Source organism: Zosterops lateralis (genome assembly GCF_965231275.1).
Source record: "Zosterops lateralis genome assembly, chromosome: 1".
In the NCBI taxonomy this organism is placed as follows: domain Eukaryota; kingdom Metazoa; phylum Chordata; class Aves; order Passeriformes; family Zosteropidae; genus Zosterops; species Zosterops lateralis.
In genome coordinates, this window is record NC_139762.1 from 57,349,574 (window position 1) to 57,373,288 (window position 23,715).

The 23,715-nt window shown below is 36.7% G+C and overlaps 1 protein-coding gene across 4 annotated transcripts in view; it reads left to right on the forward strand.

Annotated features, from left to right (window-relative positions):
- POU6F2 (POU class 6 homeobox 2) overlaps positions 1-23,715 on the forward strand; it is a 281,035-nt gene that overhangs the window by 99,094 nt on the left and 158,226 nt on the right. The gene's annotated exons all lie outside the window — the stretch shown is intronic.

The window sequence follows — 23,715 nt, forward strand, 5'->3', positions numbered from 1 at the left end:
CATTTTCCTGGAGCTGCTTTTGTTCCTTGTATGTTCCATCTTTGCAAGCTTGTTACTCTGATGTAGTAGAGCAGCAGAGAGCAAGACCTGAGACCTGTATCCTTGCTCTGCACTTTGGCCCAGGTACTCCATATGATGGAAGACAAGTCATGCATATTTTTTACAAGTCTTCCCATCTGTAAACAAATGTGCAGACAGTTAGTGGTTATGCTTTCCTACAAAGTGGCTTAAATCACTACTGTCAGATGCCTGGAGTTCCTCACACTAGAGATAGATCTAAATGTTCTAAACTCCTAAGTCTTGTTCTGGTCCATAGACATAAAAGACTCTGGACTATGTTTTCAGTAGGTGTAAAAACAAGGCGAATTTTCCATATTTTTTGGACCTACAGTCATGTTTTTCAGCTCATAGAAAAACTGAAGTTTTCCACCAAGGTCAATAAGCTCCAGCACTGCACAGGCTCTTTGATGATTGCCTGCTATAGTTGTTTTTTTTGTTGTTGTTGTTTGGTTGGTTTTGGGTTTTTTTGTTTGTTGGTTGGTTTAGATTTTTGGATTTTGTTTATTTTTACATAAATATTTCTTTTAAACTTAATAATCTATAGACTTGACTTAGAGATGATTTTTTAACTTATCTGTGTTTTAATATGATAAATTATGCAATGTTAAAAATAAATCTTTATCATAAAGAATAGAATAAATAATTTCCAATTATTTATTCTCCTCAAGTAAATAGTCATGCTTCAGATTTACAGTGTCTTTTCCTCTGTTTCTCCGACCTCAGTCACTTGTGCCTTTCCTCATCCAGAGCTGGCGCTGTCCATCCTTTATGTTTCAGCTTGGTTTCTTAAAGTATTCACAACACAAGTATTCCTGAATGTATTCTGTGCTTTGTAGCTGATTTCCTATTGCATCAGCAGTAATAACTGAAGAAGAGGTGATAAAACTGGTGTAATTTAACCATTATATTGGGCTCCTGTATTTTAGAAGATATGGTTGTAACAGGACATGAATCCTGTCTAAAAAGCAAAGAAATGATAGTACAACATTTTGAGGAAATTCACTTATTGGCACCCTGAAAGTTGTTTCTTTTCTCTTTCTTATTTTTAAAAGGATAAAACCTCTCAAGAACAAATTTTGAACCTGTTTTCTGGAAACTGTTAAGTCTAACATCTGAACAGAGTAATCACTTTCACATCCTCTATTCAAGATTCTAGCTTCTCTTTTCCCAAAGCAGTGCTTTTAAATTGTAAAAGAAGACTGAGGTTCCCTCCTTCCCTCATCACCCAGCACTGCAGCATCTTTAAAAACCATTCAGTTCCCCAACCCCACACCTTTCATTTCACTGGTAACCAAACCAGTCATTTGAATATTTGTTTTACTTCGCTTTAGCAAGAGTGGTTGTTCGTGTTACATTTATCTATTATGAGCACCTGGGCCAGTTGTAAACAAAATTAAAAACATGTATTATTTTCTACATTTCTCAAAATAATATAGTTGGTTCTAAGTGTAAGACTTATTAAGTGTATCTTTATGCATTTACGTTCCAGTGAGTGCTATTATTTTCAATTTTTTTTGTGATATTTATATATATTCAATGTTCAACATCAGATAATTTGAGTTTTCTGTGTTTGTAAGATAACTCACAAGGGGAAAGTTGTATTAAATAAATAATGCAGATAAATTTTATACTTCCATATATTTCCAAACTAATGCAGCTAACTTTCAGTGAAATGGTAACATAAGACACAGCGCTATAATATGATTGATTTGTTTTGACAGCAGCCAAATAATTGAGAGTGAAAGGTGTCAGCACAGATGAAATATTGTATAAGCCACATTCAGAAGGCAACCCCAGCAGCAATAGCAACTGGAGTTTTATTTCCTTTGATATCACACTGTTACTCACTTCCAGTTTATTATAAAACCATGAAAGGTATGCAACGTTATGTATGATGGAGGCTTTTGTGGAGAGGATAGAAACAGAAGTTTGTCAAGTACTTGAGCAACAGATACTGACAATGGGATTTATGATGGACACAATATACAAGGGTAAATTATTTTAATCTTTCCCACTAGTTTCCTCTCTTGTGTTAAACACTTTTTGCAGGCTACTGCATGTCTGGCATCTTAGCTCTAGCTTGGAGGGTAAGTGATTCCCTCCAGACCAACCAGTATATGGATTGCCTGGCAGGGGATTGCTGCAAAAGCAGTGCTGCCATTACCCTCCCCAGCAATGAAATTTAGTTTTAGTTCACCTCTTCTGCACCACAAACTATACAACTATACAGTTTCTGGCTAACTGAGACAGGGTACAGCTTGTATGTTTGCATTGTGGCATCCAACTACACTGCAAGGATTACAAAGAACTATAACATCTTTTGAGTCCAGGAGACTGCAAGTGCACAACTAACCTATTACAGAAGGTAGCTAAATAGACCAGCTGAAATAATGCCTGAACATGTAACATGCAAAAAACCCCCTCAAAATTCCACTACGAAAAACAAGTGCATACCTACAACATTCCTGAACCAAATGGAGAATCACTTTTGAAAGTGAAAATCACTTTTGGGCTTTCTTAAAAGTATATTGAACAAGAGACGATGGCATGCTAGTAAAAACCCAAGCTGTAAAGCTTTTTTCGTCCTGAAGTGAGATTGATTTCAGTGGGAGCTAGACTCCAAGGTACAGTTTGAATTGAAATTTATATGTCCTGCCATTCATTTCAGAAATGCTCCATTAAGAAGACACAATCTGATGTGAATGACAAGGGTTCTCGGTAATGAGCACTTGCTCATGCAAAACAAAACAAACTATGACAACCATCATGTTAACAAGATCAGGAACCCTTGTGGCTTTGTAATGTAGCATCTAATCTATATCTATACCTATACCTCTATAAATATAATTATTTTACTTGAAAAAAAGTAAATAACAGAATGGGATGAGGTTTCCAATACAGATCAATTTATACACAGCCCCATCCCACTCGTATTCTTTTTGTCTCCTGATCTGGTAATTTCATAAATGGCATGGTGGAGATTAGAAACCGAGGCTGAGAAATCTAGACCAACTATTATTAATACAGGAAAAGTTTTCATTTAAGTGGTGTAGGAAGGCAGGAAGTGAAGCACTGTTCATAAAATATATCTTACTGTTGAGCTGGCTGTATCTACTGAAGTATTTTGTTTAAAACAGGTACAGCAGACTTGAAATTAATCCTTGTGTTTTCACCATTTTCCTCATGTTTGACCCATGCAGGCAAGATTCCTTCTGGAGAAAACTAAACTTAAAATTCCACTACAAGTGCATACCTAGTACATTCCTACAGAACTGAGCAGAGATACAAAGGACCAAACCAACAACTGGCCCTTTGGACAGCTTCAAGACCCATCCATTCAGTGCAAACCAGAATAAATTCTGTACAAAGAAGAAACCCTGAGTTGCAAGTAGAGGGAATGAGAGAGACTTTGAACCAATTGCTTCCATCTAGTCATCTTCTCATACTGCAGTAAATTATTTGCTAACATTGATGTAGACATGCTTCAGGAAGAAGTAATTTGTGACTATTGTATATGCAATGAAAACAAATCCTTATTGCTTATGATTCAGAGCAATATAGTTTAGGTAGAGGCTTCTCTTAGAGCACTGAGTGCCCAAGTTGCAGGACTGTGTGGCTTGTGTAATAACTAGTTCTCTGCCATCAGCACCTGCAGGTAAAATTAGCTTGGTAAGTCTGATTTTCGCCAGAAGCAGCTATAATGTTCTCTTCAGTAACTGAAGATAGAATGCTGAATGCAGGATGCCTGCATGTTTGTGTGTGCATAAATCTATTGATAGGGAACAATGAAAGCATAGGCTTTCCAAGTGTTGTGTTTTCTGTACAAATGTTAGTCTCCTCATCCAGAAGTACTATGGGACTACATAAAAACATAGATGGGTTAAAAGGCTGTTGGGAGAGTGCACAGTATTCATGAAAAGTCTTCCCTTCCCTTCCCTTCCCTTCCCTTCCCTTCCCTTCCCTTCCCTTCCCTGCCCTGCCCTGCCCTGCCCTGCCCTGCCCTGCCCTGCCCTGCCCTTCCCTGCCTTCAGATATTTTCTTTTCCATATCCCAGCTTGTACCAATGACCATATACATATATATATATATATATATATATATATATATATACTTCTACCATTCCTTTTAGGCTTCAGCTAGCTCCTTCATCCAGGAGGCTGGGGAATAAAAATTCTTCCTGAGCAGATTTTCACAAAGTAGTGTATACAGGTAGAAGATCTAGTTAATAGAAAGATGCTCGTGTGTCTGGATGTTTCCTGGTCACTGTAATTGGCATTCCACTTTGGCTGTTCACCTTTTGACTATTAGAGGCATTTGTCAATCCATTGCTGATAGAACAAAAAGCCACTGAAAGAAATAGGAGTGAAAAAAACAAAAAGAGGGACAAGTGAGGTAAAACCAAAAAGCACAGCCCTCTGGCCCTCAGCTGTCCAGGCAAATGGAAAAGAGGAAAAAAAAAAAAAAAAAAAAAAAGTAAGCTAGCCAATCAAATGAACCTACACAGGCATTTCCCACATGTGTTTGTGGACTTTTTACTGATTGGTCACATAACCCAAACAACTGCTTGTTTATTTAGCTGAAGATAAAATAGTTAGCTTTGAAAGTTAAAAGACCAGACAGGTTGTCTTCATAGTGATCCCTACTCCATAAAGATTCCAGTGGCTATCAATGAATGGGATTTTGCAGACACCAGCATTGTGAAATTTCCTTCTTAGATGATGGATTTTCCCTGATCAGGAAGTAAACATTTTTCCACACACTTCTTCTTCTGAAGTGAATTCTGCATCATTGTTACAAGTAAGTGGTCAGCTCTAAGTGGTAATTGTGATATGCCAGCACAGAGCCAATTCCAGAGGCCTTCAACTTTCAGTTTTAGTGAGGCAGATTCATTTTAGATGTGATGCTTGAGGCCCTGTTGACATTTTGGGGTTTGGGTTTTAAAAACCCTGTGTGAAAACCCTCAAGGTTTGGCTGACTATAATCTGCAAATGGTTTGACAGGACCCTATTTACAGAGACTGCTCAAGAGCCTTTCCCTCCCCCCATCTGAGTGGTCAGCACTGACATACTCCATTGTGAGAAAGCCCCACTTAACACAGAACTACTTTCAATTGTCATGAGCACTCAGCTTTATTTAAACTGACACCCTTTCCATCACCCCCAAGCTAGAATCCCAATGTCAGAGTGCTTCAAGAACTTCGGATTCAAAGCCATATTGTCTGGCAAAGAGCTGTGATAGTGTTTCAAAACTGCAAAGAAGTGAACTTCTGAGATGGAAGGACAATGCCAAAGGTGAGGGGAGACATGGTAAATATGGATATACTAGGTAAGCAGAGGAAAGGAGAGTGAATGGAAGGCTTGCCTCTGGGTTTGGATCAGGAAAGGAGGATCCACATTTCTCTGTTCTCTTGCTCTTACTTAATTCACTAAACTTCTGTGGTCATGCTATTAGAAAGGGTTACAGTTCCTTTGTGTTCCAAGAGCTTCCTTCTCCCACCAGAGCAGGTTGCTCAAGTACCAAGAACATGTGTAAACTGAGATTAAACGGCATGGAAATATTCATGCTCTGTTCCTACAGAGGAAATATAGTTTATCTGTAAAAAAGAGTTAAGTGACTGCTAGATCACCCCTGTTTATTAATACTAAGCAAATGCTAGTGCATGTGCCAGCTCACTGGAGTGGTCCTGTTTAATATGGAAAAAAAAAATAGTCATTTTAATGATCTTCTGTTTACTAACGGAGAAACTAAGGCACAGAGTAATGAAGTGACTGCCCTATGTTTCTCAGCAGAATAATGGCAAAACTAGCCATAGAAAACATGTTTGCAAAGTCCAGTCTGCAAATATATATTTATAAATTTGTGATTTTAAGTTAGTGTAAGAAAAGGGTATTTAAAGAGAAAATACCCTGTTACAGGGTATTTTCTGGGTGTTCCAATAAAACATTTCTTATAGGTTATAGGTTGTTTTAAGGGTTGAATCCTAGACAATCCTTGATTGTCTCGCAGGTATATCCCATTAGCTTTAGAGTGGCTGCTTCCATAAGTAAAATTAACAACATTCAGTTGCATATTTTAGCCCCAAAAAAGAGAAAAAAGAATGGCTCAAATAAAACACAGCCAATGTCTGAACTGTGAATGGTTTCCTCCTTTTCTCTCCTCATTCCCCTAGAGAAGTACACAATCACAGTAATGGCTTGGGATTAAGTAATCATCTCTGCTTTCCGCAAATCTAGAGCAGTTTATGGTTTTGTCTGAGTTTTTGTTTTAAGATCAAATGTCATTGTCATGAAAGAGTTTTTTCTCTACATATAGTTACATTTCAAAAATATACCTGCATTTTAGAGATGGAGGGAAGGAGAGGGAAGCAAGGAATACCACTACTTGAGTTTCATGCCAGACTTTAATGTAAAATTAATTCCTTTAAAAAGATTTTTTTAAAACCACAACATTTTTCTAATGTGCATTAAGACTGTTGGAGAGCTCACTGAAGCATATACTTTGAGCTTTCAGGAGCAATCTGTAGTCAGGCATTTTAAATGAAAATTGATTTGTGATTTACATGGTCAGTGGAAAGAAAATTAACTTATGGAAGGTTGTAATGAAATATTAGACAAGTAAAAGAAGTAGATGGTGATCTAGTGGAACTAAAAGTCCCATCTGGAAGAATTCTGTGACATTTTTACATTTATCTGTGTTCTGCATGAGTTGTAATGTTAGTGGTAATTTTATGGGACTGAACTGAAATGAAAAGGGTGTTATCACAGATTGCCTACAATATAGGATTGTGTTCAGTGGAGAGTCCTGTATCCTTTTCTCCATTTTCCTGTAATATGACTCATTGCACTTTTTTCAGCTGCTGTTGTTGAATTCATTCAGCCTTTTACTTGAAGTTATTAAAGAAGAACATCAAATGTGCACAAAAACAATCTAGCAGCACATTAAAATCAACACGGCTGCTTCCACTTACCCCTGCATAGTTGAGGCACTATCTAGGAGATCCTTTAAAATATATGCTAAAATTGTACTTTATCATTCTTAAACACAGGCTATTAACACAGATTTAAAAACACAATTTCTTTCAATTTATGACTCATCAGCATAGCAAGAGCAAAGTGTTAAAGCTTTTCCAGAAAACATAGTGCCCTACTTCTGTTCCTCTGTTCATTTTGAACTCTGATATTCACTGTATGACATCCTTGATTGCTTTTGCTGTCAGTTTCTTTGAGAATGAAGAAAGAGAGATATGTCAGAATAACATGATGCCATACTTGCTGCATTCTTCTCTTGCTTTTGTACTAGAAAATCTTTCTCCTGTTTCAACAATCCAAACTTTACTGGTAATGGAAATAGGAACTCTTGTACTACCTTCTACCAGTTAATCTTTTTTCTTCTGTAGACTCTATCCATGTATGGCAGCCACTAATTTATCATACTTTACACAGTTTGAAATATAGGACTCTAACTTGGCAGAAGATTAACATTCTTTGGAATCAGTAAGATTTATTAATGCCTTTGTCAAAATTCTCAGATTTTTAAAATCTAGAGAAAAATCTTCCCATCAAAGGCTTGCTTCCTTCTTTTATTAAATTCATTATTTCTGTGTCCTATCAAAGTCTTGTTTATTGAGAACATCTAATCTTCCTTTTCATAGGAGAGGTGAAAATATCTTTATGCCACTTCTTTCTTTCTGTTCCTGTAAGAAATTCATAGGTGTCATTTGAATGCATGCTAAGCATTCTAATTTCCTTGCACTGCTCAGGTTTTCAACATGGCTCAGCAGCATGTAAGGTTTGGACACTCTTGAGCAAACATTGGCTGAAAACTTGTCCCTCCAGAGGGACATGTTTGAAATTATATCAAGTCCACATTACTGTTAATTCTGAAGCAGAATTAAAATCAGATTGTACAACTAATATATGCAGCGTTTTAGCTCAAACAAGTGCATTATGGAAGAGTATAGTTTGAAACAAACCATGTTATTTCTCCAGGAAGTTTATTTTATAAACATATTCAAAAGAGGAGAAATTCACAAATCCTTCGTAAAGAGTATATATGATTTTCAAGAGAATGATCTGGCTAATCATGGTAGGAGCAGCCTTTTTAATCACAGGATACTGTAGAGGTCAATATTAGGTATTGGCTTTCCATCCTATCCATGTGAAACAATATACCATAGTGAATGTAATCAGTTAATGGTGGCAAATGAACCTGTTAGAAACATTAGCATTGCAAAATGACAGGTTCTGAGAAATAGATGTTGAGTGGATCCTGCAGCTGGTAATTGTCATCCTGGGAATAATTACACTAATTAATAGTTGCTAACCCCAGACCCTTGTGTCTGTGACTTTGAATGAGTTAATGATTGCTGCTTTTGAGACTGTATTGCTGGTAGATTTTGACTAAGTGTCAGCAGAGTAAAAAGGCCCCAGGGGAGAGACTGACTCTGATGATCTTTAGGGTTCCCATTTTTACAAACCACAAGTACATCTCTGAATGATCAGATAGCATCTCCACAGACCACAAAGTAGTTGGGGATTGTCTAATGAAGAGATCCATTTCATTATAAAGTTCCTGATTTGTAAAGTTAATATTAAGTTCATGTAACCTCAGATCTATAGCACTTGCCATCAGAAGGTTTTACTTTTGAAGCTGTGTTTAAATGAACCACAAACTCCAATTTTTTCCATTGTCTTTCCTCTTGACCCTAGTTATGTGGACTCATTTTCTCCTGAAACTAATTTAAAATGCTATCAAATATTTGTTGGCAAAATTTAATTTCTCTAGGCTTTGGAAGACTGGGTAGCTTATTTTACAAAGGCAAGTGGGTCAAAATCCTTTTACTATTCTGTCCTGTGTCTCTCTTTCATCCCTCCTACCCCCCAACAAACAATTATATTAGTCCTGTAATATCCATAAATTTGGGACATATAATCCAGCTGTCTTCAAAGGGTGAATATTAGGGATAATTTTGTATTGTTAAAATCAATAGTTGACTGATGTCATGAGGGCAAGAGAAGAATTTCACTAAAATCAAGATTATGTTCACCAAGCACAAGGGAAAATGTAAGGAGAGCTGTATTTCTCTTGGTCTTGCAGTCTGTGAATGAAAGGGTTATTAATATACTTCTGGAAATTAGTCCACGGTCTTTGATCAGATGGAATGATAAAAGAGACTGAGTGCTGCCCCTTGTTGGAGCCTATTTCGGTTTAAACAGAGAAACAACTACGTAATACTACAGTATTGTAAGTCCAGGTTACTTACAGTAGTACTATTAGTTGATGATTCCTCATAATATCTTCAGGGAGTTAGAAGATATCATAAAAATAGATCTTTTCTTAACTGCATTTGCTGCTTCTGATGTTTTCCCATGGCTCCCCACACAGACAAGAGACCTCCTTGAGGTCAGTGGGAGTTGTCCTGTCCTGAGCCATAAAGCTGCTAGTTGACAAAGATTCTGGCCATCTTTTGTTCTGTAGAAAGGGGGAACCGCTTATAGAAAAATCTATGAAAGTTTCAAAAAATTGTAAATTTTGGCACTTTAGTGTTGCTTTGAACATAGAACCTGAAATATAAACCTAGTATCTGTACAGCATGTAGAAGCAGGATTAAATATGGCAGTTGTATGGCTAGTTTATTAATTTCTACAGTCCACCACGGAGAATTGTTTTGCAAACTTTTTTTCATCACTTATTTCTCAAAGGCATGTGGCATTTTTTAGTTGCTTAGTTTTTTTACTAATTGTGCCCATAAGACAAGTGTACATAGTGCCAAAGTAAGATAATAATGGTGACTTCTTAAGGAAGAAAGCAATACAGAGCCACATAAGTATTAAGTGGCTCCTTTAGAGACCACAGTGCCATGTAGACTAAGAGGAAATTGTCCCCAAGCTTTTAAAACCAGATATAGAAGTTGAATCATTCCTATCTCCCTTAATTAAGATCCTCAGTTTCTCCACATGACAATTTATGGAACAGTATGTTTTATAGTGATAAGTATATTATCTGTCTCAGAAGGAACAATCTGTTAGAAAGGTATTGAAGTAGCAGAGCGAAATGGTATGAAATAAAGTTTGTCGACTATCCTCAACAGTCCTTGCTGGACTTATCTTATCCTTCCAAAAGATTTGATATCTGACATTATGTTAAAAAAACTGAAATATTTTAAGTAGCTCATGCTGCATTTTGCCATGGCAGCAGCGATGAAGTTCAATTGTCTTTACCTTCATTCACACTTCCGAGAAGGGTGGCAAGTAGAAAGATGATATTAGGTTAACTGCTGATCTGCTTATGTTCTGTAAAACAGAAAGAAAATTAGTGAGATCTATATTTTCCTATATTTATACAGAATGTGTGAAGGATGTTAATGTCAATTTTGTAAGTTAAACAAAATACCAGAATAGTATAGAACAAGTAAACAATCACGAGAAAAGGAGGAAAGAACAGAAACTGCATGGAAGACAATGACAATGAAAGCTGCAATCCATCCAACAAGGGAAGGAGAAACAAATGGCACTGAAAATATGCCAGTTGTCTAAAAAGGTAGATATTATATACAACAAGAAATGAATAGAAAATAATGGTAAAGAAACTACTCTTTGAATGAATGAATGCAAGGGCCTGGCTTTCAGAGCTAGAGAGTGGCTTTCAGGCACTGCAATGCCTCAATTTTTCAACTTGGACTGTGGCAAAACCACAGAGCTGGCACACGAAAGATCAGCCCTCTGAAAATGGTCATAGAGCCCATGGGTTCTCCTTAAGGCAGTGATGACAGTGAGCCTGCCCCTGGAAGACAACAGTCATTGCCTAGTGACAAAGCTAACCAGACAGTGCATAAACCCTTGTCATTTGACATCAACTATGCAGATTAGGTCTTTTCTTCCAGACATTGTAAAGATCATGATACCAGTGAGAGACAGCAAAGGATACAAACTGGAGGCTTGCAGCAAGTGGTCTCACTTTCCTCTGAGTTGCAAAACTAATTAATTTTACTTTGAGAGTTAGTCCTTTAACTGCTGTTGCTGAAAGTGACAATTTGGTGCTAAATTTCCAGAAGTCTATGGTTAGACTGAATCTAGTCTTGTGTACTAGAGAGACCATGGACGTCATTGAATTCTGCCTATTTAAACCACAAATAGCTCTTATGGCCTTTTTAATGTGTGTTTTTAGACTGATTCACAGTGCTTCAAAAAACAGCAATCTGTCTAAGCAGGAAAATTTAGATTCTGAGTTAGTATTATAAAGATAAAAGGTTAGAGAAAATCACAAAAGGAAAACTAAACCTGGATTTGAGATGAACAGAGAAACATTAAATCCAATAGGATGTGAGGCACAACAATCAGTGAGGCAGAAAAAATATTAATAATAAAGCCAAAGAACATAAATGATTAAAGGTTGGAATTAAGCAAAAATGTGAAGACATGTCCTGGGCCTATTGGATAGAATAGAATTTAATCTGATACCAGTCTGGTCAAAAATTGGCTATTGGGGTGATAAAACCGAAGGCCTAAACACAAGGAGTGAAAAATGAAGCCAGTCTGAGAATGTGAGAGGTATTGTCTCTGGAGGCATTGTGTATCATAGCCTGTTTTGTTCTCCAGTTAAAATCCTTGGTTAAATGGCATCAGTTTGCCACTAGGAAAGGCTGTATAACTTAGAGTGAACACAGCAAATTTATGTCCAGGAGAGGGGATGATTCCTGTTTGTTAAAGAAATATTGCTCCTTTTTGTGTTCCTCTTTGTGATTTTTCCTCACTAACATCTTTGGAATAGTGTGGTGATAATTCAGCTTGTGGAAACAAGATGTCCATCCCAAAATACACTGGCAAGGAATAGAATATTCATGAAAGAAATATTTTAGTGTAACTATAAATGTATTTTAATTTTTAAAATGTAAAAAACTGTTTTCAATGGGATGTGGAGAAGGGTTGCTAATTGGAAGCAAGTTGAAGAATAAGACAGAGGGACTTTTCTGGTTAAAATAAAAAAGAGCAATAGAAAGACATTATGGCTATTATGGCCCAAACCATATTCTGCTGATTTTAAAATCATGATGGACATTTAGTAAAACTAAACCAGCCAAATCTCTCCAGAGGTGTACTTTATCTGGTAAGGGCATAAAGAGTGGGATCTACAACTCAGTTTACAAAATTGCTTCAGCATATAAATACAGCTGCTACCATAACACATAAACACAAGAAATGTCGTTATGCTAGATTTCATGCAGTGTAGCAATTAGATTTCAAAACATTTCAGAAGCCTCTTTAAGACAGAATTGCAGAACCTGACCACAATTTCCAAGACTCATCTCTCTTCAGTGAGGCTGTACAGCTGGTAACTGTAAAAACCAGACACTTTCAATACATTTTTAGCCATGTTTCCACCTACCACCAGAATGCCAAGAAGTTTCTCCTTGGTATTTGGTGTACCTTTTTGCAAGAAGACAGGAGTATTTATAGTTTGTTAGGATTCAATGGTTATATGTCAGAAATTCTTATTAGGAATGTTTTTGTAAACAAACTAAATTCCACTGGGAAATATACAGACACTGTTGCTTTTTTTCCTGGGTTTTTTATCATTATTTTTAATTAGTCCTCTCCACAGAGTGTTGAAGGTTATGATAAACGTTTCCTGGAGCATATTTTCAGCCTGTAACTCTGAGGAAGAAATATGCATTTAAAGATGTTGGTTTATATTTTGACTCTGAAGGGGATTAAAAAAATACTCTCAGTAGATTACTCTCTTTACAGTTTATTTTCTCAAAAGAAGTTATAGGATATCTAATGAAGGAAATTTATCCTAGCCTTAAAGCTGAGCTAAGTTTACGTGTATGTTTTTATTATTTTCTAAAATACATGGCTTCAAACAGTTAAAGCACCATGCTCAGCCAATATGGAAATACAGCTGAATTTGAAATTTACTATATGCTGTTTCTGCTTTTCATTTTTTGCCATTTCACACCTTGTCCGCATCTTGAGCAAGCTTGTAAGTTTCCAGCGCATACATTTCTTGTGATGATATATTGTCCTGGTGGAAAATTTCATTTACTGGCTGTGCCCTTTGCTGAACCTGTTGCTAGTCAAGGAACATGATAAGCGTATAAGTAGCATGCTACTTCATTTATCATACATCATTTTAGACACTCAAATATCTCATATACAATTCTGCATTCTGCACCAAAGGAAACTACTAAACTTGCAGGAGAAAAAAAATCTACAAATAAACCCTCAGTTTATAATATATAAATGTATCATCCTAATAAAAATTAATCATAGTTTATACTAAGACTGTAAGTGCCCTTTATTTTTTTATGGCCTCCGTAACCACATGCTATCAAACACTAATAGAAAATATCTGGCTTTTGTGATTTTGTGTATAGCAGAATTGAAAGATATAAAAATACTGTCTATTTTTAATAATTGAATTACATTGCATATAAATCACAGTCTTGAAAGATCCAGCATTGCTAAGAACCTTCTGCTCTTCTAGCATTTCTCTCTGGTTTAAACTTTAAACATATCTTTGTATAAAACAAGGAGAACAGCAACACCAGTAAAATCCTCCAGCTTTTCAGCAATTTAGAAAGATTTTCTTTGTCAGAATTTCTTTAGAAAGAAAACAATTACAAGAAATTTAAGGTCAAATAAAACCAAGTCTATCTGATGTACCAGCTGTTCCTAGAAGAGCAGGTCAAGCCTCCCTAATTTCTGTAATGTGTCATCTATAGATTTCAAAGCTTATTCAAGCCATCATCACAATATTTCACTACAAACAGCTTTTTATTTCATCATAAAATAATGTACATCTTGTCAAGATGTTGCATGTAAAATGCTGAATGCAAAGCTGGTTTTTATGTTAAGTCATGCTTACACTAATTACAACCTTTCACTAAAATACTGGACTACAAAAAAGTATGTCTTGCATTTATATATAGAACCTTTTATCCTGCATCTTTTAACAACTGTACATAGAAGAGTCACTTCAACCATCTCTCATGTATATCCATTTCTAGGGAGGGGGAGAAGGATTAATGGCTCACAGTGACATTATGTTCTAGCTTTGAACTACAATTGAAGAAGAATTTGTTAAACAGTTAAATTACATAATCTGTAATTTGACTAGGCTATCAGAGCTAACATAGATCTGTCTGGGGACAACAGAGGACAGAGGTGGAGAAGAATGAAAAAGCAAAAGAAACCCAGATATCATCCCATCTCATTGAGGATAGGGAAGAAATCTGCATAGAATCTTAGGGTTTTGTGTACTTTTTGAGAACACCATCTTTAGAAAAGATGCCAGGTAAGGTGATAGAATGGAATCTCCAAAACAAGTCTCCTTCAGCTGAAAGGTTTTCCAGCAGAGTCCCCATTTGAACTCATCACCATGGTGTATGAAATACAAAATGTTGAGAAAAAAGTGATCTAAATAGGGAATGTCTGATTGTCTTGCAGTCATAATTCTCTTCACCTAGATGAAGAGAATTAAAACTTCTGAAACCAAGCAATTTCCTCGTGTAGTCAGCACATATGGTAAACAATGGATGGAAAAGGAAGTAGAACTGGTGCTGCACAAATGATGTTGCTGGTCTAAAACTTCATGTCAAGATGATTTTTACTGTCATTCACATCTATATCTCTTCATAGGAACAAATAGGTCACAGTTTCACTATGACCCACTAGCTCTACATTTGAAACTACCAGCTGTGACTGGTTTATTAGAAGTTGGCAAGGTTCATTTGAAAACATACCAGTATTTTTTCCCATTTAAAACTCAGTGATAAAGAGATTGAAATTCCAAGTTAGCGTAGCAATGGGGAACAAAGCGACACGGACCCCCTTGTGCATCCAAAGGAGATCAGTTTATTGTAGAAATCTCACCCTTTTTATACCTTTCTTCTCTACCCAACATAACTGAAACCAAACTGAGACCTAACAGAACGTAACAGAAGAAAGGCACCCATTGGCTGGCCCAGCTCAGAGCTGCTGTCCACATGTTCTACCATCCAATCACCTTTCAGCTCATATGCTGTCACGTGTCTCTCCAGCCAATCAAATCTCACTTCCAGCTGTCACTCAGCTGACTCCTCACTCCCAACTGCCTCTCACCCCCCAACCCAATTCCAACTGTCCAGCCTGGGCTGTGCCTTTCCCACAGGGTCTTCTGCTATGCATAAAAACATAAACACTTTTATAATTATAAACCAAACCCTACAAGTTAGGACTTGCAAATTGCTCTTTAGAATTGTAGATCCCTTTACAGCTGCCAGGATACTGCAGGGGCAGATACTCTTCTGGTATATATACTAAGTTTCTGGTATAGAACTGGATGATTTGTTTGGCTTCAATGGAATGCTGAAATTAAAAAAATTTAAGTAGTTTATGCTTATCTCTATAAGCAAGCTGCATATACTATGTTAGCTATTGTTTATGATTACATTTTATTCCTTCAGCTCATGGATAAAAAAATGCTGGATAAAGAAGTCATTATATATTGGGTGTATGTCTCTATAGAGTTTCATGATGTACTTCTCTAGTGTTTTAATTATGGAATTTGGAGATGGAATCCGTTTTATACAAGACCTTTGCATAACAGATTGTTTCTCAATTAAATAATTTCACTTGGGTTTCTTCATGACCAGGTAGTTCAGGTCAATGCAAGAAGATAAATATTTGCTGCATTTAGTTTTCAGGAAGCAATGTGATGCAAAGTGATTAATAAAGAGGTTCAGGTCATGCTGGAACCAGCTACAGTGAAGGACATATGTACTGCTTTGGAATTATTTGAAATGGAAACAGCCATGGCTTTTCCAATACCAAACAGATGAGCTTGGCATACTGAGGGATCAACAGAAAATAGAAATAATTTCTTCTCATTTTGAACATGCCTCACTTTCTGTGCCTTGCCAGCTTTTTTCATATGCTGTTAAAGTGGTAAAAGATGCTCATTCACTTTACTGTTTTCAAGCTGCTGATAAAACACATCGTATTTGAGTACAGAAGACAGGAAGAAACTCATATTTCATGGGGGAAGGACTGGTGAGATACTTTAGTCAGTGATGTTCTCATTTGTTCTCCTGAAAGATATCCAAGCCTAGTTAATAGAACAGTTTATTTTATTGTGGTGAGTTTGTAGATTTAAACATAGTCTTTGAAGAAAATCTGTGCATAGTTACATTTAGAAAAAAAAAAAAAAAAAAAAAAAAAAAAAAAAAAAAAAAAAGCAGTCAACCATGGCTTTATTGTGTAGAAATACTGGCATGATTTGTATCTTGCCATCTAAAAATGCACTAACACCAATAATATCACTATTAAATAATGTTATATACATTTCATTGCTGAGGAAATTAAGATTCTGAGAAGTCGGGGAGGAAGAGAACCCAAAATTTCCCTCCAAACCTTTTCCTCTGAAGTGATCCCCTTCCTTTCCACACAGTATTTTCTTCCCTTTCACAATTGTACTCTAAAAACATTCACAGAAAGGAAACATCCTGGGAAACAATGGAGTTCACAGGATCAACAGCTGATTCTTAAAATGAAAATAAACATCCATTAAAGAAGACATGGACCTCTCATTCTGTGTCATGTATTCCTTAGCACCACCATAATTTTATTGCTGTACCCTTGATTTATGTTTTGGGAGACAAATGTTTTTTGTTAATGCCCTAGATGTGAAGTACTTCAAGTTCATAGAAAGTTCTGAAGAAGGAGGAAGACAGCAGAAAGAACTCTGTTACACTCTTAACTGCAGAGCTCCTTGGCAAAAGCAGAGCAATAGGTTGCAGTCCCAGCAGAAGTATTCAGGGGAAGAACCACCCTTGAGTACAGGTAGTTGTGTTCCCTTGTGCTTTTCTGTGAAGCTGAGGACACAAAAAAAGGAGAATCATGGTGCACCGATAGTCCTAACTTTATGTTTTTCAGCATACTTTGTAGCAATTTTGCTCAAGGTTTTGGTTCAGCGTAAAGATTTCCGTTTGACTTCTTAGAGCAGCTCTTAAACTTAAAAGGTAAGGTATTAAACTTGTTAAACAGCTGAATTAAAAGGTAGCTATTAGACTTGCCAAGCTGTTAAAGAGTTTTCAGCATCTTTTTATTCTATTTCCACATTGCAGTGAGGCAGAGCTTGCCCTCAACTTGTTTGTGGTCAAGGTAGACTTTCTATATAGGAGTGTCTCTGCAAAAAATGATGGTTATTCTTGCTTGCTTAGTCATTATTAATTTGTTTTATGAGTGCCTAATGAACAAACTGATCTCATCATTCTCAGTATCCCATCCCATTTGTCCACAAACTAGAAGGCTTCCCAAAGCTGCTTGTAATGCAGAAGACCAGAGATTAATATGGTCAGATAGGGAATACAAAAACCAGTAAAGCAGTAGTGGTCAGTGTAGCCTTGATATATACTGTCTGTCCTTGAACAGTAAACGAGAAATAATGGGAGAAGAGGAAGGGCAGAGGTGGGCAACACAAATCCTTGAAAATGAAAAGAAGTAGCTTCTATTTGATGTGATGAAAAAAGGATGAGTGAACTAAATGATATGAAGAGACATCTCAAATAGCCTTGGAGAACCAGCAACAACTCCAAAAGAATAAAAGAAGAGCAAGTTATTTTCTTGTGGGCAAAAAAGAGTCATAAGAGTTTGGACAAGAGTTTTGGCTGTGAAATCAGTTAGGGAGAGTCTTAAAATAGCCTGTGTGTAAAGAAACTGGCTGACATGCAGATTTGTTTGCTGTCAGCATATAGACAGAATTGAAGTCTTTAAGATTAATCAGGTAAAATATTATGAGGGCCAGGAATGGGATCTGAAGAAATTGTTATAGAAAGCTGGAAGAGAAATTAGAAGGATCTTCTGCACAGCATATCAATGAAGCATTTAGAAATGTGAGATGTGAAGTGCTGTGGGATGGAGCACTCAATATGAATAAGTTCTGTTGAGTGTAAATGATGGGTTGTAAAGGTATATGGTGAAATTAGTAAACAACTTTAGGCTGTGATTGTGAGTATATCTTTAATTATTAATTAACTGGAAAAGACAGTTGGAGCAGTAGCTATAGTGCCATGTGAGGACAAAGATTAAGTTAAGGCTGACATATTTATATTTATGTTAATTTTTCTAAAAATAAAGCAAATGGGTATTTTAAGATGGAGGAGCTATCAGAACAGGAGAGTTGATGAACAAACAACAATGAGGATATCTCCAATGAGGAGCGAAGATCTAGTTAATGAGACAAGTGGCACAATAAATAGGAAACTGATGGTTGGAAAGAGACAGTTGTAACTACATTATATTTTGTCAGCTTTCCCTTGGAGTACATCAGAGCAATACTGTGTTAAAGAAGAGCCAAGAAAGAGGAATATGAAGAGGAAGCTGGTGGCTTCCTCATCAAGAAATATTTGGGCTAGTGTGATACATCAACAATATAGTAGAAAGGAGAAAAGACTAAGATTCAGGATTGTTGAAAGGAAAAGCGCAAGCTAAAAATGGTGCAGTGATTTGAAGTACCGTGTTCTGCTCACAAACAAATTTGGGTTAGGTAATTACGGGATAGGAGGCAATACCACATGGGATGGTTTTCAAAGTGGCAGTAGCACAGCGGCACCCAACTGCCAACAAATCACAAATCCTTCTGATCACTGCAGAAATGCCCTATATATTCCAGAAAATGTTGAAGAGGGGAAGGCAAAGAGAATAATAATTTTAATTTTCTCTCTGAAATGTAGTACTTAGAATTATGCCTCTGAAGAAATGCTCAGCATTAAATTAACGAATTACTGTACCACTGAATGCAAATCTGAAAAAAAATTATATAACTTTAGGTTATTCTGCCACCCCCCTCTTATTTGTAACTTATCTCTAGGAGAAAGCACTTTTGAACTTGTTGAGATATATTGATTTTCAAAAGCAAATGGCTTTTCAGGAGTATCACAGTAGTTCATCTCTGCTGTCACTGTCTCTTTCCAACTACAAAAGAAGTGAAAATTAATAGGATAATGATTGTTGACTTCTTTAAATTCTTGATTCAACTAATTGTCAGTGCATTTTATTGTATAGCTTCTCAAACTTGATTCCACTTGTTCATGCTCAATCCATTAGATCAACAAACATACATCCCTGTAAATATGTGTATTATGTTTCAGAATTATGTATTTAGCAGAAAAAAAATGACATTAGTTTTGTGGATATTCAAAAAAAGATTTCAGATCCATGGGTGCATCAATCAGAAGGTGATGCCCTTAAATTAGAGGGGGAATCCAGCTTGTCCTTCAGCTGCAAGATCCTTGCTTTTATACCAGTCTGGTTTTCTCCTTTTTCAGTTAATCTTGTAATGTGTTACATTATATTAGTTCACAGGTATTGAGGTGAAGGAGGCTTTTTATGCCTCTATTACCTGTTGAATATTCCTACTCTAGGGTACCTTGTGTTTACTATGTGGAGTTGTATTTCAATGTACAATATTATTATCCCCCTGATTTTTGTGTGGTACTGCTCAGCATAATTAAGGCTGAAAGTCTTATAAGACTCTATGCAAGAAATTTATATGAGGGAACTACGTTGGAAGATGTGTTTTCCAGCTGAGTATTTGTCAGTGGCTATTTTCAAGTAACCTTTTTTTCAGTTAAGTTCTTAAGCAGGAGAGCAAGACAAAGTAAACCCATCATTAAGCCCATGCAGAATAATAAGGTGGTTGCATTCACTCAGTAGAAACAGAATTATAGCATAAAGAATAGGTAAATAGGTGAGAAAGTTAAAAGAAGCCCTCTTTCACACCTCTGATTAGTCCCACGCACACGCATCCCTTTTTAACTGTACTGAATATATTTGTACTTATACTGACATAGCCTGTTCAACTGTTTCTCATTGAATTTCCTTCAAACCTCATGTTATGAACAATAAACGTACTGCATCTCTTCTGTGGAAAATACCAACACAAAAAACTGTGCTTCTTTGAAGTAATGAAACTATTGTTCTTACACAGATAACACAAAATACTACTTAATTGTTAAATTTGTTTATTTGTTTCTTTGCTTGTTTTTTTGTTTGAAAGCTATGCTGACTTCAACATATCTTTGACATAGTGTCCTGGTTTAGGGCAAATTTTGGAAGGAAACTTCTGAAGTGATCTCCTGTAGAAAGCAAATTTAAGCTGCTCCTCTCCCAACTTGTTTAGGAGAAAAATCTCCTTCGAGAGAAGGAGAAAAAAAATGTTTATTTAACAAGCAAAGTACTCACAAACATGAAAAATGAATAATATTAAGCAATGAAACCTCTTATTGTTTTGAAGAATGGCAAATTCAGAAAGTCCTTGTGTGGGTTGTAGAGAGAGTCAGTCCTTTCCATGGGCGTATCCTCGGCTCTCCCAGTCTCCTGGGGCTTGGGCCCTCTGTCCCAGCTTGGGGGCCCCCAGACCACAGTCCTGGTGTTCCCAGACCGAACAATAGCTGAACACTTCCAAAAACCTTCTGGTCTTAGCTAACTAAAAAAACCCCAAACAACTAGCTGAAAGCTAAGGAGAGCTCTCTCCTGCATGTCCGTGCTGCAGACAAACACGGTGTGAAGGACGTGGGGAGCAAGCCCAGTTTCTGAAAACAAACTGCACTTCTACTCTCCTCTTCTTCCCTCCCAGAACTAGACTTAAAGCTGCAGAACTTAATATCCAGCATAAACAGAACCGACGGTTGGGGATAGAAGCATCATAAAGTCACCCTAGGACACATAGCTTCACTTAGAATCTCCACAGTGGTGACTTATGGGTGTATCCATCCTCCTCCGACCTCCCCAAAGCTGTTTTGGATTGTCTTTCTGACATTTTGTTTTTCTAGAGATGTCTCAGCTTTCATCACACATCATTGACTGTCTATCACTTCTGACAACATCCCCTTCATTAGCTTGTCATTTAACCTGTCTCTGACTTCCCTGTTTCTTCCCTTGTACATACAAGTTTCATCCAAAACTTCCCATAGTTGCTCTCTAGCATTAGTAAAACTCTTTTGTATTGTCTTCCTTATTTAGGTAATTTCCTTCTCCCTTTCCTAACCCACCCTGTTAAAGCTCCATGTCCTTTCTGAGTTCAGTTGCTAGGATATATACACTTTTCAGTCTGGCCTCCTGAGAAGCCTTGCACTGCTACCAATCATTTCCAAATGTTTCTGTTCCATGTCATTAATGGTCTGCTCATTCCCTATAAGTTTGCTCATATCTTCTTCCTTCTTTTGGTCAATCTGTTGATATAGAATGAAAATACCTCTGTAAAAAGTATTGAGCATCTTTTTCTGAATTAGCAGTACATGCATGGATGTACTATTTATGCCTTCACTCTCAGGTCACCCACTTATATCTATTCTAGGGACATGTCAGCAATGATTATTGATATTATTAATATATATACATATTAGCCTCAGCTATCTTTAAATTTCTTGTGTCTATATGCATGCATCTAAACATTTTCCAAATTTTTCAGGTTTTTCACTTAACAGGCTGAAATACACCATGTATGTAATTTCTTGTTTTCTTTCTATATGCTCTCTTCCTGCTATAGTTCTGGACTTTCACAGTTTATTATATTAAATATATTATTTTATTATATTATATTTATTATATTATATTAAATATATTATTATTATTTATTATTATTATTTATAAACAGTTTGGTTTATTCTTTGCATTTTTATAGTACCTTTCACATTAAGTAATGTTTAGCTGTTTGAGTAGATCTGGTATCACTTGGGTTTATTTGTACCTCCCTAGCACTTAGTGGCACTGATCAAGACCTCACATGCTAGAGCCTTCACAAATGCACATTGAAACAATTGTTTGTTTCTTGGGCAGCTCCTAGTTCTAGCTGTGTGCATGAGAGCGGCTCACAATGGAAAAAAAGCAAGCTGCTGTGTAATAAGCGAGGTTCACAGTTCACTATCTACACAGCCAAAGTTTGCTAGTAAAACATTATAAATATAGGGACAATGGAAGAGGTTTGTAGATACTACAATATACTTTTTCCATGTCTATGGATGAGGAGATACTTTCTTAGGAAACTGCAAGGTGCTTGGAGAAAAACCTGTGTATCTTGTGGTGTATTGAAAAAAGTAATCTTTACTAATTTCTTTTACTTTTCAGTATTCAAGCACTAAAACATTTCTTGTAATATGTTTTTAATGTGGCATTTTTGTTAGATCATTTGTTTTGGGGAGAGAAAGTCTAGGAGAGAGAACTTCTGGATTTGAGCAGAGATAGGTATTTCTTTAATGAAGATAGTGAATGGGTTTTGATATGGGATAAATGAAGAAATGACCATGCTGTAGAAACAGCCAGCCATGTCTTTTCCTCAGTCGCCTCAGACCCAGAAATTTGGACTCCCTTCAGGGGGACTTTTTGCTAGTTTGGTGTTGTCATCTTCCTTAAGTCAAATCTTGTAAGTTGGTAAGGAATCTACCAGGTGAAGAAACTGCAGTCAGAGGAGTAGTTTCTGCAGGAGAGGGTGAAAACAGAGCTGTTGGTTTTCATCTTAGCATCTGTCTGATGGTGGGAGGACACCTCCACCACATGAGAATGTTCTGTACACAGACTTTGTTCTTTAATTTTGAATTCTTGACGAGGCATGAAAATTAACAAAGATGAATATACCAATTTGTAAATAGGATGGTGTTGATTCCTTCCAGCAACAGTCATCTGTGAGCCTGAAATCAGTCTTTCACCATTGTGGTGCTGTTTTAGTCAAGATTTCCTATCCACACTGTTAATCGTTTAGGCTAAGTGAAAAGAGACATCAAAGGAAATAGCATTTTTTATCATTTTATCTGTGATCTTTCCTCTTCTTTTTTGTTTCATCTTTTAAACCATCTTCTAGAGAGCTGTCTCATTACTCAGGAAAAAACAAAACAAAATAAGAGACAAAACCAGAGAAACCTAGTTTACCAGAAGAGATCCTCAAACTCTGAGGACTTTTTGTGTGCTCTTGGTTACAACTTCTGTAGGTAAAAGAAGTGCATTGCCTCACATATTTCTCTGTCCTGCTAGATGTGTGCATAACCTCTCCTGATAGTGGCAGAAAAAATGGGCAAGATAGGGATTTATACGACAGCATCGATACTCTAAGGTGTATTGTCAGTGTCTCTGTTCCCTGTAGGGCTTTTTTCCCCAATCAACAGGAAGAAGTTAGTTTCAGCATTTGTTCAGAGACACTGTAGGCTTGACAATCTCCCATAGAGCTACAATGTGATTCTACACTAATTCCTACCAGGTGTCAATCAACTATCTACTCTGGGAGTCAGCCTTCCTTCTTCCTTCCATCTTTTCACAGCAAGCAGAGAAAAATTCATCCTCTCACCAAAATCTGTTCACTGACTCTCCTTTCCACTGCCCATGTAGGTTTATTACAGTTATATGATTATCCCAGTACCTGTCCCTTCTGTGCTCCAGGAGGGCCAAAATCAGTGCTGTCGTTCCACAGACTTACTATTCATTTCAAGTAGAGAATTAATGTGACCAAAAAACAGAATGGGGGACCTTGATATGATGGAAGTTGGTCACTTCAGCTTTTTTAACGAAATCACTGGAAACAGATTGTCTCATGTCCTGGATGTGGTGCCTGGATGGCACACATTGAATGGGGTTTCAGAGCTGGTTTACAGCTGTGCCAGTCCAGCTTCTGTGGATGGCAGATGTT